Source organism: Sapajus apella, unplaced genomic scaffold (genome assembly GCF_009761245.1).
Source record: "Sapajus apella isolate SASKATOON/1434 unplaced genomic scaffold, GSC_monkey_1.0 scaffold4, whole genome shotgun sequence".
Classification (NCBI taxonomy): Eukaryota; Metazoa; Chordata; class Mammalia; order Primates; family Cebidae; genus Sapajus; species Sapajus apella.
Window position 1 is genome coordinate 20446227 of NW_022436944.1, and position 12517 is coordinate 20458743.

Below are 12517 nucleotides of genomic sequence, written 5' to 3' on the forward strand. Positions count from 1 at the left end.
TTTAAGATGTATTTAGAATCTTGTCTGCGTGCAAGTAGCTTATGATCAGTAGCTGTTCAACTCTGATTACCCTCACTTAATTTCTAGGAGAAAATATTTCCTTCTAAGATTGGAAAATGAAATTGCAAAGGAATGTCTGCTACAACTGAACCACATCTATTCAGATCTAGAAAATACGTGCTACTATCCAATGTATGTATGTGTACAAGCAGACACAATTCCTAGAGAAAATTTCCAATCCAAAAAATCCCTCCCATGCCTATATCCCCAAATGTAATTAACACACACTTCATAACAGTCTCCGATCAAAAAGAAAACAAGTCCTTTTATGAGCCACATAATCACAATTACTATCATCAAAGTCATTGGTTACTAAGTTGCCCATAGGTGACTAACTGGAATTGTCAAACATGGAGATATTCACTACTAAAATCAGTTCTGTCTTACAGCCCTGCAGTCCTCCAGCTACGTAACCATTTCCAACCAATTGGTAGGCACTTATGACATCTCCCTTACACTCATCATCTTTGGAAGTCTTTTCTGATTAACTTCATTCAGTCAATCATTTGGTCAGTCAGTCAGTCAATCAACTATTATTTTATGGAATATATCTATTAAGTAACAGTCATGTTTTGGGCATTAGAAACATATCAGTGAACAAAACAGACAAAAATCCTTATCTTCATGGAGCTTATATTCTAATTGCATTGCATTCATGTTAAAGACATAAATACAGAGATGGCGAATAGTAGATATTTGGAAAAGATGAATATAGAGCGTCATAGATAGACACATCAATAGATGGGAGCGTTGATACATAATTATTCTATAACTCCTAGGACACCCAGAATTACATAACTAAAGAATATATTTGGAATATGAATCAGGTATGTTGCTTTCCTATTGTTTTCTTGTAACATTATGTGTGTATGTGATCTTCATTATGGGTTTCCCTTGGGAGAAAATATGTTCTTCATTTTCTTGCTACTACAATCAGTGGGCCAGTTGTACAGTGCCCCCAAATAGACTATGAGTTCATTAACTGACTGTTTGTTAAACAATACATTGCGTTTATTAGATGCTTTTTAACTTTTTAAAAGGCGCTTTCCCTCATAGAAGTAAAAAGTAGAACAGAGGTTACTAGAGGCTAGAAATGGTAGGGGGAAGGGAGAGATAGGGAAAGTCTTGTACAGCATACAAAATTACAGCTAGATAGGAGGAAAAAGTTATAATATTCCATACTACTGTAGAATGACTATAGTTAGCAATAATATATAGTTTCAAATAGCTAGAAGGAGGATATTGAATTTTCAAACACAAAGAATTGAAATAATGGATATGCTAAAATTACCCCGATCTGATCACTATACACTATATGTATTGAAACACCGCTATGTATCATATATAAAAATTTAGAGGCATTTTCAGGTACATTATTATTATGAATAACGTATATGTTCTCATTCTAATACTAGATCAAGAAGAAGGCTCTGGATTGAAATAAGGGGCAAAGTACAAGTAGTACTTGAGACAACCAGCTTTGTTTGCTAAGAGATCAACCAACTTTTGTTTTTTTCTGAATGTCTAACAAAATTCAGACCATAGAAAGTGCAGACATTAGGGGCCGGGCGCGGTGGCTCAAGCCTGTAATCCCAGCACTTTGGGAGGCCGAGGCGGGTGGATCACGAGGTCAAGAGATCGAGACCATCCTGGTCAACATGGTGAAACCCCGTCTCTACTAAAAATACAAAAAATTAGCTGGGCATGGTGGCACGTGCCTGTAATCCCAGCTACTCAGGAGGGTGAGACAGGAGAATTGCCTGAACCCAGGAGGCGGAGGTTGCGGTGAGCCGAGATCGCGCCATTGCACTCCAGCCTGGGTAAAAAGAGCGAAACTCCGTCCCAAAAAAAAAAAAAAAGAAAACGGAAAGTGCAGACATTAGGCAATTTTAAAGCACAACATTAGGCCAGGAGTAGTGGCTCACACCTGTAATCCTAACACTTTGGGAGGCTGAGGCAGGTGGGTCATTTCAGCCTAGGGGTTCAAGACCAGCCTGGACAATGTGGCCGAACCCAGTCTCTACTAAAAATACACACACAAAAAGATTACCCAGGTGTGGTGATGCACCTGCACTCAGCTACTAGGAAGCTGAGATGGGATGATTGCCTGAGAAGTCAAAACTGCAGTGAGCCAAGATCACAGCACTGCACTCTAGCCTGTGAGACTGGATTAAGACTCTGTCTCAAAAAATAAATAAATAAACATCACTTATTAAAGTGCAGATTCCTGATCACCACCTCTAACCCAGGCATTCTGGTTTATTAGACTTAAAGTGATGCCCAGGAATACAATTTTTAACAAACATCTCTTAGGTGATTTGGATGCAAGTTCTGAGAATCACTGGTCTAGAGAAAGCTTACTTGAAGGCAAAGGATGGGCAAGGAAAGGTCAGTCAATTTGATGCATCTTTTCCAAGCTGGGCATGTTCAGATATAGTTTGGTACCAAAGCTCTGTTACAACAGGCAAAACACAGTGATGAGCCATTATTTCTGAGTGCTATAAGAAGAACCACCGCTGCTGTAGATGAGTTGACCAGGATCTAGCTGCAAGGAGGAAAGAACTAGGATGCTTCTAGTGTCCTAGTCTCATGGTACAGTCTAGGGCTATAGACCTTAGAAAAGATTTGGGTCTCAGGAAGAAAAAGCCGGTTATAGCAAGCTCAGGGAAGAAAACTAAGACAGCATTACACTTTGTGAGCCAGACAAAGATTGGAAGAAAGGTAATTTTGCCATTTTGCGAGACTTGCTTGTTCTCATCTCTAATATTCCAGGTCTGGTTATAAAATGTGCAATGACAATGTAAACTAAAAATAAAGGCCTACCACAAAAACTCAAGTCCGAAAATTATCATTTAATCCCAAATTTTATAATGAATTATAGCTGAGGTTGTGAATGTGTTTTCAAACTCCAGCAGGAGTGGCACGGAAATAAAGTGTAAAGGTCAGGTATGTTACGGAAGAAGAAACAATGAGGCAGGAGTTAATTCTGAACTTCAAAAGTCCACATTTCCCACCAGGAAAGTGATGGCCCAGCATTATGCTATAGCAATAATCTTATTTAAAAATCTATAACTATCATTATTTTTGCCACATACTGAGAGAGGTTTTGTCATAATCAATGTACAAAACAACTACTAGCAGAATGTAACAACTAGATATTTTCATAGATGTCAGAACAATTAGATGGCAAACATTCAAGTAACTGCAAGTTTAAATTATTAAACAATATTTTTCTTGCAAGGTAAGTGTTAGAAATTGATATGTAATATATAAGAGGGCCTGGAAAAATATGAGTCCCTATTTAAACCTGAGAAAGTATTTTTATACATGTGAAATTCAAGATTGAGAGAGGTTCATTGCTTTGTTGAACTACATACCTAGGTTGTCCAAGATGAGGGAAATAAACTTCTACCCTTCTAATTTTAAAGTATTTCATTAAAATATTTTAATGAATATTAAATATTTTAATGAACATCCATTTATCTATCAGCAGACTTCTCTGCTGATAGATAAATGGATATATCAACATTTGGGGAATTTTTTTCTGTCTTTTCATGTCATATTTAAAAATGTTTAAGAAAAAATTTAAGCATATGCAGAAGAAGAGAAAATGCTATCATGAATTCCCAAGTACCCATCATCTAGCAATGAAAATCTTGGTTCTTCTTACATTCACTCACTCCCACCTCACCCATAGCTATTTTAAGTAAGTTCTAGTTATCATATCATTTCATCCACAAATAGTTCAGCATACTTCCTAAAAGATAAGTGTGTTTTTCTTTAAAAATATCCACAACATATGGTTTTATATAATTTAATGAAATAAAAATACATTTAATCACAGGCATAAACATATGTATTATTTTATTGATAATTGGAAAGTTGCTCTGGGTGGTTCAAAGCTGAAATCTGGTAGTCATTAGTGACAGTTTTTCATACCATAGTTTTCTTCATATCAGTACAAGTGCATATGATTTTTTTTTCAAAAAACCCACAAATTCTTAGTCATCATATCTTCTTACACTCAGAAACTTTTGAACGAATTATTTTTATTCTACCATAAGTATTGGGCCCTGGGAATTAAGAGATTTCCCACTTGAAAATTCCATTTTCATTGATTATAATGATAATCAACTGAATTATTCTCTTCCTCTAGAGAACTACAGAGCTTCTTGATTCCAGTGACTAATAAAGACTCTGGTATCAAAAGCAGCACTTTGTTAAAAGGAGTGAGAATACTAACCCAAAAGCTCAAAACAGGCAGTGTTTCAGAAAACATACTAGTTGTCTTTGAAAGCCATTTGCTTTGTGACAATCATTAACTATATATCGGTTAAATAATAAATAGCTGCATATAAATAATATGATATCTAGGATGTGTTTCAAAATAATCTTGAAGGAGAATAGTGAATGGAAGTATAAACAAAATGAGATGGACCATAAGTTGATAAATTTTGAAGTTGCAAAATAGAGATTTCTTATATTATTCTCTTTATTTTTGTATATATTTAAAATTGTTCAAAATAAAATTTTTATAAAGAGAATATGAATCACATGAAAATGACAAAATATACACAAAACAAAGTACTCAAACACTCTTTGCAAATGCTCCTGACCAAATCCACTCATCTAAACAGCTAGCAAGTACTATTCAAACTGCTGTATGTTGCACCACTCTCAAATTGACCCGAAGAACAGCAACAAAGGAGTGAAAAACAGGAATTTGTAGAATTTGAATGCAACCAGATTCAAAGAACACAAATTATTCCTTGGTTTCATGGGGGTTATTAGATGTTAAAAGCAGGACATAAAATTTTCTTTAAAAATACTGCCAGAGAACAACTCAGCCTCAGGGAAAGGAAAAATGTGACTTAACATTTCAGAATAAATTGAAAATTTATAAAATAATTTGTCAGTATTCCAACACTTTTATAGTAAATACTTTAAATTGAATAAAAACGAACAATTGAACGGTAATAAAAGTAAGAAAAGGCTTATTTGTTAGTGACAAGGAAATCTGTATTTAAATCTAACAGGTAATAAAAGGGGGAGGAATACTGCACAATTCTGCAAATTTTAAGTGTTCTGATGGGCAAGCAGTGTCCCTTTTCCAAATCTTTTTCTGGAGCTGTTAGAACTTGATCTCTGCTTGGCCTGACCCCCTTCAATGATGAAGTGGACTTCCTGGGAGAAAAATGCTCTGACCAGCCCCGGGGGCCCAGCATTCACAGAGCCTAAGCCCAACTGCAGATGGGCAGGCACAAAACTGCCCCCAAAAGACAGAGGCCTAGCGAGGATTCAGACAGCAAGCTCACAGCACTTTTTAAAAATTTCATATTGCCTTAGGTTCCAGAGCAAGGATGAGAAGAGAAGGCAGAAGAGGCAAGAAGGAAAAGAGAACAGGGGATGGATGAAGGAGAAGTTTGAGATATATTTTGTTCTTATTTTAAAGAGCACATAACACCCAATATCTTTTAAAGGGAACCAAAAGTTTAAAAGTTCTAATTTTATGTGTGCTTCTCTTATGGCAAATACTATATTTTACTTTGTATATAGTTTAACTGTCTATGTCTCTCCTGTTATATTCCTGGAGTGTAGAAAGTATTTGGAATTTATTTTTGAAATGCCATAGCCTATATAACAATGGTCATATTTGTCTTTAATATTTGTTGAATTGGTTATTTAATCAATCAATTAATCCATTCAAGTGCAGCCAGCTGATAGGCAAGTAACAAGCCACAGCTGCAGAACCCATAGGTTGAATAATGTACTCCATATATTTCACCCTTCACAATGATCTAGCAATGAGAATATGCAGAAGAGTGGTTATGCTTTCATCTTATTTTTAATACTTTACATAGTGGAATTTGTATAGCCTTCAGTGAATATAGCAAACATATTCTACATCTATTTACATATGGCCAGAACCTAAAGTTCTCTACCAACTGCAAGTCCTTTAACAACTGAATTTAACATTGCCTCGGTCTTGTAGGTACCTTCTATCTCCGATTCAGAAAAATATCATTATCACTCATATAAACAAAATATTAGGACAGTAGTTTCTTTTCAAACTAAGAGAGAAAGGTAGGTTTTCTGTAATATCCCTTGTTTAATAGAGTGCTTATTTATGAAATAAGACTCTCAGAAAATGAGAAATCTTAACGATAAGATTTTACAATATGAATTGTTAGTTAACTGCATTATCCAACTCAGTTAAGTAGACTATCCTGATTTAAATGTTTTCACAATTAAAACTCTGTCTTTAAAAGTTTTTTTTTTTTTTAATCTATAAGCAAGGTTAAGCCAAATCACTCCTTTCAGAACTGCATAAAACTTGAGGAAGCATCTTGTCCAGGGCACTGAAGTTCTCAAGTGAAAAAGCTAACAGCCAAGGATATCAACTGACTTTACCAGGTCAGAGAGTGAAATCATAACTGAAACATCACCAAAAATCACATAACCCTGATAGAATATTATCTAAATTGTACAAATCACCTATTTGAAGACAAATACACATAATGACATTAAAATTTGACACTTCCATTTAATTATTGGTGTAAATCTGTAAATATTTATTGATTTGAAAAGCATAATAATGTTAGCTGACATTTTAAATCTACTGGATTTCCTGGGATTTTTCCCAGCTGAAGTGTTATACACGTAGTCTGGAATATATCTTAGACCCATAAACTTCAGTCTGCTATACCAAAAATAGTGGACTCCTCAAGAAAGATTTATAGTACATGAAAGAAGTGGTATATAAAATAGAAACACAGCACTGAAGTTACTGAATGCTGATTAACTGTTGCCCTCAATTCCAAATATTTTTCAATCTCATAAACACACAATGTTTGAAATTTTAAATAAAAGTCTAAGTATTACAAGACACAAAAATAGTTAATAAGGTTAAAGAAAAAAATTGGACTCTGAATTTTTTCTTGTTTTTATTTACCCCAAATGAGGTTTCTTTTCATTGGTCTTGTGTTTGTGTGTGTGTGTGTATGTCTGTGTGTGTGTGCAGGAATCTCTTTTTTTCTAATACTTAACACACCAACTCCTGAATGTTTTTATTGATGTATGTTTAAGAAATTTTATACATGTATTAGTGTGACCAATATAGCTCTCTAAAATTCACCTTCATAAAGAGGTAAATACCAAAAAATATCATACTCTCTATAATAATGAACTTCCTTTTCACTCATATTTTATAAAATAATTACTGTACATTTCTGAGACATCAATATATATATGTTAAGTGTTTACCATGTACTTATTGGTTAAAAATAAATTACTAATTTCAGAATAAAATCATCACCAACATAATTCTGGATAAAAGTCCATCTACAGTGATATGAAGTTTCCAAAAGGAAATTAAAATTTAGTTCATTGATTTTCTGTCTCTTAAACACTAAACAATTTGCCTTGTAAAGTACTTTTATGGATATTTTTACCTCCTATAAAATAACTGAAGAGCTTTTTATTCTGACCCTGTAGATACTGACAAATACATTTACATGCATACTTATAAAGATAATCTTGTATTTTCAAGAGCTGTTATTTACTGACAATATGCAGTGATACATGTGAGCTCTATTTTTGTATATCTTCTGGAAGGAGTTTTTAATTCAGTTAGTTAATTGTAACGAAATTAGTTATGACGAATTAGGTAATATTAAAGTCATTGGAATTTGCAGAGCATTGCTTCTACTGATATTAAAATTTTCTAAATTTGGGTGGGTTTTAAAGTTTAATTCTAATTTCTCTTTGTTCTTTTTCCAGGAAATCGATTTACTATCACCTGTGGAATTCCGTTATGAATGACACATTTTTCCCCCTTTGCAAGGAAAAGCCCAAGAGAGAATTCGCTTCACAATGACCCTGCTCTGCCCTGTATTTATTCGGCAATGATTCTCAGAAGAAGGATTTTGAAAATTCATTGGAACTAGAACCAAGAACGAATGTGATTCTGAAGACTTTATTGCTGCCTAAAATTCCATTTTAAGCTACTCATTATAATTCCTTTTAAAACAAAAGAAAAAAAGGAAAGGTGCTTTTGCTGTTACAAATGAAAGGCTTCGTTCTTGCTGCCGAGTTGCACTGTACATTTCTTTTGGCCCTGTCTTTGTGGGGAGGGTTTCTTGTTGTTTCCTTTTTACTTAATAACAACAATAATAATATCAGATATTGGGCTAAGGATCTGACTAAACGGAAGGGGTGATATGGAAAAGATACATCCAGCTTTAGGAAGCAAATACTCCCTTGGCTTACAGCCCCTCGAGCTGTAATCTACAAGGACATTGTAGCACTGCAGTTCCCACACGAACAAATATTGGCACTTTCACTAGGAATCCCCCAAACCAAGTGGAAAGTGCGGAGTTCATACCTACAAAAGAGTGGAACCAAGGGGCAGACCTGGAGGGAGGAGGGTGAGAAGTTAGTAAGCCTGAAGAAGCCTTAAGAAACCAAATAACTGTTTCTTACTGCATTTTACCTTTTCCTTTCCCGCTCCCTCCTCCCAAAAGAAAAAAAATATATTTATCAGCTGCCAGCAGAATAGCTTGCGCTTTCTTTGCAACATTTCGTGCCTGATAATTAATGATGCCCGCGCCTGGCGCCTGTGGCCTGGGCTCGGGTTCCAGCCGCCGGCAGCCCCTGACGTCAGCGGCTGAGCTGCCTGCGTCAGGTCCCCAGCAGTCCCCCGGTGGCCTGGACTGGAGCTCCGGGGGCCTGCGGGGAGGGAGTCCAGGGCAGGGTCGGATAAAACCTCAGAAATGACGAAAGGGGCTTTCCTCGCGCCCGCCAGAAAGTCCTGTCAAAGTTAGAATGGCAGCGTTTGCGGCTCCGGGGTACTCACAGGCGCCCCAGGCTGCGACGAAGTCTAGAGGCCCGAACCCGAGTATAGGTTCCTGGGGTGAAACGGGATTGGAAGTTCTAGAATAAAAAGGCCAGGGAGAAACAGGGCAAGTCTATGAACATTGATTGCTTCCTTCCCTCAACCCTTATATGGGACATTGTAATACTGTTTTACACTGACTCCAAAAATGTGGACCTTAAACAAAATAAACCCACCGTTTCTACCTCAACTTGACACAAGTTGGAAGTTGGGGCTCCCGGAGAGTTTCTCATCCGTGAGCTGGTGCTGGAACCTGCCAGTGAGGGAAAATGAACCCGACCTCGCACGTAACCAGCCTTTCCTCTTTTCTTACTCTCCCACCCTCCTCCAACTTTCCCTTCTTTCCCCATTCTTCTCACCTTAGACCAAATTTTACAACCTTCCCACCCTGGGGAGTTATCAAGATTATAGAAAGGTTTGATTTTCCAGTGGAAGCCTTGGCCTCTATCGTCCAGAAAACTGTCTTCAATCCCCTGCAGTTGCCCAAATAGTGAGACACGGGACCTGAGTTTGGGAAGCCACCGGCCCATGCTTGCGACTGAGACTACACAACTCCGTCTGGAAAAAATCCTGTAGCTCTCATGGGCCCTATCCACTCTGGATTTCTCCAGCGTAGGCTGTTGGGGTGTAATTTCTCTTCCCTGGAATCCTCAGAATATCTTTTTTTCATAATAGTGGTTGCCTTTCTCGTTTAACTTTCTATCTTTTCATCTACAGCCGGAGAACAGAGGGGGAGTGGTGGCAGAGACTCCCTGAATAAAGATTTGAAACCACAAATGATTTTTGTGCGTTTTCTCTTGGAATAAATTCGGGGCCCAGGAACCGCGCCTGCATGGCTCGGCCAAAACCCGGCGGCAGAAAGCAACACCCAGGTGCGGAAAATTGCCTCTGCCGCTGGGATCCGCTCCCCAGGACAGCAGCTGAAGGAAGTCAGCCATTGGAGGGCTGCGGGGCTCAGAGCTAGAACACAATTTCGCTTCGCCCCCCAGCTTCCACCAGAGAGTGGCTGGGACCTCCGGCAGGAGTGAGTTGCTCCTTCTACAGTTGAAAGCAATTAGCGGGCTCTGTTACCGGGGGAAAGAGAATAAAAGCATTTTCTGGGGATGCGCTTTTAAAACTTGGCGCTTTAATGACAACTTAAGTAAAAGGACACCTTTCTCGAGCCAGTCAATAAATACCGCGTGAGCCGTCTCACTCTCCAAGCAAGTGGCCTCCCAGTCCTGGCTGCAGCGACGCCTCCAACTCCATCCCCATCTGCGAGGCTGAAACGCTGCAAGTTCAGCCGCACAGCGTCAGGCCAGGGACTTAGTGGCCAGCCTGCCTTCCTTTTCTGAACTCCAAAGTCTGGGGATAACTCGAACCAAATTAAATCGAGACGCCTCTACTTTCTCGAAGACTTTAAAAACCTGTGACTATGACTATCCGCTTTCCATGTGCCCCACTGTCTGGTGGATATAAATTGTCACACTCTAGTATTTCTAGAGAGTAAAACAGAAACACACCCACACACCCCTCAAAAAAATATTGCCATAACTGTGACACTGTCTTCACAGCCTTGACTGGTGTTAGGATTTTTCAGAACGGAATTCATTAAAAGGAGGTGATTAACCTTATTTATAAGCATTCCCTCAAAGTGGCAACTTAAAGGATTTTAGGAATTATTCAAAGCAGGTTTCTGTTCTGTTGTTTTGCTTTGTTGACATCATTATTATTATTATTATTATTATTATTATTATTATTTTAAAGGAGCTAGGAATGTGCCTTTTACCCGGTGTCCTTCGCTGCCCTTTTCAGGCAGCTGCCTGACACTTGATTAAGCCTCAGGACTTGGAAAGATCATTTCCTCGAACACTAATTTGAGCGAAATCTGGATTGAGAGTGTAGCTTTACACGCCCAGCTCGAATGTCTAATGTATCAAATCCTCGTTAACGAACGGCCTGCTCCATGGCTGTGTCAGCCAAAGGTCAGCCCCTTGCAACAGGGCACTGTGGTTCAAAAGCCCTTTTCCAGCGCCCTACCTCCCCCTCCCACCCCAAAATCCATCTTTCAAATTTCAATAATAAAGCGCAAGGAGCTCCAACTAGAAATGCCAAGGTTGTTTTTCTTTTTTTCCCTTCTTTCTTCACATTAGTGACATGTAAACGACGTGACCTAAGGCAACTACTGAAAAATTAAGTTTATTTTTTCCAGTGGGAAGGAAGTGCAGTTAGTGGACAAGGTAATTGTTGAAGCGTTCTCAAGAGGCACGTATATTTGAGAAGCTGTGACTCTTAGAAACCTTAACTTAAAATAGCAATAATAACAATTTCACAGCATTCAAATGGAAACCGCCAAGTAAACTTTGTTGGAGACCTTAGCGATTACAAACTGCTTAGGGAAAGGGATAATTCTCCTCCCCCGCTGTCCCTTTCCCCTTTTACAGACCAGCAAAAAGCTTATTCTTAAAAGATGGCTTTGGTGTCCATAGGGCCAAGAGGATCCAGAAGCGTGGGCCTGCACTTTTTTCGCTCCCGCCTCTCTGGGGAGCCCTGCGATTCCCTGACTATCCTGGCGTGTTCGGCATATAAACCTATACACCGCAGCGGCAGAGGCCGAATGGGCGCAGCAGTTCCAAATCAATCCAACTTCTCGGCGCGCGCCTCAGGCCACGCGCGCGCACTCCGTCTCGGGCCGCGTCCGCTAGTAAGGTGGAGGGGCGGGGTAAGGGAGGAACGCGACTTACCAGGTCTGGGATCTAGATTGCGGGCAAAGTTGGTAGCTGAGAGGCCAGGCAGGCAGAGTCAGTCCTACCGGAGACGGGCAATTTGGGGAGGGTTACGGAGCGAGTGGAGGGAAAGGAAAGCACCAGTGCGGTTTGGGGGTCCCCCTTCCCTTGGTCCATGCCTGCGCTCCCGCGCCACCTCCACATGCTAAACTCGGCCTGGCTGGGAGAGTACCCAGAGCCCGCCTCGCCGTCCCCGAGCGAAGGCCTCCTGGGCTCCTGGGCTCTGGCGCCGACCCTAGGGACGCCTGGGGGCGGGGAAGGGACGTCCTCACTCTCTAGCCCAGGAGAAGGCAGCCGCGTTGCCGGCACGGAAGCTGGCTGCCAAGCTGAGCAGCCGGACAAGTCCGCGGCGCTGGGCCGCTGGCTTGCAGACCCTGACCCGCTTCCGCCCTCGCCCCTCCCTTCCCTCAAGCCCCTCGCCAAATGAAAAGGGTTCTTTGGGCCTTGGCCTTTTGGGGAAAACGAGGGAACCCACGCTGGGTTAGAGTTTTCTGTTCAGAGTGAGGCCCACACAGGTCATCGTTAGCTTGAAGTCCGTAGAATCTAGATCGCCCCCTCCCCACAATACTCAAACACAAAGGGACCCAAATTACGAATGGATTTCTTCTGGGGTGGCCCCTGTGGTGGGGGTGGGGTCGTGGAACGAGGGATTGTGCGTCCCAGAGTAGACGCTGGGCGCTCTGGCTTCCGCGACTCTGAGACTGAAGAACTCTAACCCTCACGCTCCGGCCACTTTCCTCCTAGTCATGGGTAGTGGGGATTAAGTGTCTTCTGCCAGGCCTCTGTGGGCCTAGCACTC

At 40.1% G+C, this 12517-nt stretch overlaps 1 long non-coding RNA gene across 1 annotated transcript in view; it reads right to left on the reverse strand.

The window, feature by feature from the left end:
• Nucleotides 1-12043, reverse strand: part of LOC116540414 — a 65904-nt gene extending 53861 nt beyond the window's left edge. The window contains exon 1 of the long non-coding RNA XR_004264433.1: nt 11677-12043. This is a non-coding gene — a long non-coding RNA (uncharacterized LOC116540414). The remainder of the gene's footprint in view (nt 1-11676) is intronic.
• Between the last annotated feature and the right edge of the window lie 474 nt (nt 12044-12517).